This window comes from Tachyglossus aculeatus, chromosome 3, assembly GCF_015852505.1.
Source record: "Tachyglossus aculeatus isolate mTacAcu1 chromosome 3, mTacAcu1.pri, whole genome shotgun sequence".
Classification (NCBI taxonomy): domain Eukaryota; kingdom Metazoa; phylum Chordata; class Mammalia; order Monotremata; family Tachyglossidae; genus Tachyglossus; species Tachyglossus aculeatus.
The window spans coordinates 51,571,625-51,572,479 of NC_052068.1; the positions used below are offsets into that span (position 1 = coordinate 51,571,625).

Here is an 855-nt window from a genome sequence, read left to right on the forward strand (position 1 = left end):
GCACAGAGAAGTGAAGTGCCTTGCCCAAGATCACACAGAAGATAAGTGGCAGAGCCGGAATTAGAACTCAGGTCCTCTAACTCTCAGACCCAGGTTCTTTCCATTGGACCCCACTGCTTCCCAATCATTTTAAACATCTTTAGAAAATAGGGGTTTTTCTAATCAAAAATTACTGGATACATCTAACCCTCAAATATCCATGGTAATTATCCAGATAATGAAATGTCTAGATAATCCCCAGATTTTCTTTTAACCAATATTTAATTAGTAAGTGATGGTGTTTACTAAGCACTAGCTTTGTGCCAAACACTATGCTAAGAACCAAGGGAGGTACAAGTTATATCAGACACAGTCCCAACCTCACATGGAGCTCACTAAAACTGCACTTCACTAAAACTTGCATCAGAGGTGTCGATCTATTAATCAGTAGTATTTATTATCCACCTTGGAGAACATAATGAAATACAGGGTTATTGCCCTCAATTAGCTTGTAATCACATCTTGTCTTGTCATGCTGTCGAGTCATTTGCAACCCATAGAGACATCATGGACGTATCTCTCCCATGATGCCCTGCTCTCCATCTGCAATAGTTCTGGTAGTGTTCTTTTGGTAAAAATACAGAAGTGGTTTACCATTGCCTCCTTCAGCACAATAAACTTGAGTCTCTGCCCTCGACTGTCTCCTGTGCTGCTGCTGCCCAGCACGGGTGAGTTTTGACCTGTAGCAGATTGCTTTCCACTCGCTAGCCACTGCCCAAGCTAGGAACAGAATGGATAGGCCTCTGCTTGGCTCTCCCTCCCATAGCTGAGACTGGTAGAGTACTGGAAACTCTCCAGGTGTGACCCTGAGAGGGA

At 43.4% G+C, this 855-nt stretch overlaps 1 non-coding gene across 1 annotated transcript; it reads right to left on the reverse strand.

Moving 5' to 3' along the window:
• Nucleotides 1-717: 717 nt before the first annotated feature.
• Nucleotides 718-855, reverse strand: LOC119926139. The gene has a single exon (XR_005450044.1). It is a non-coding gene; the product is annotated as a small nucleolar RNA SNORA7 (small nucleolar RNA).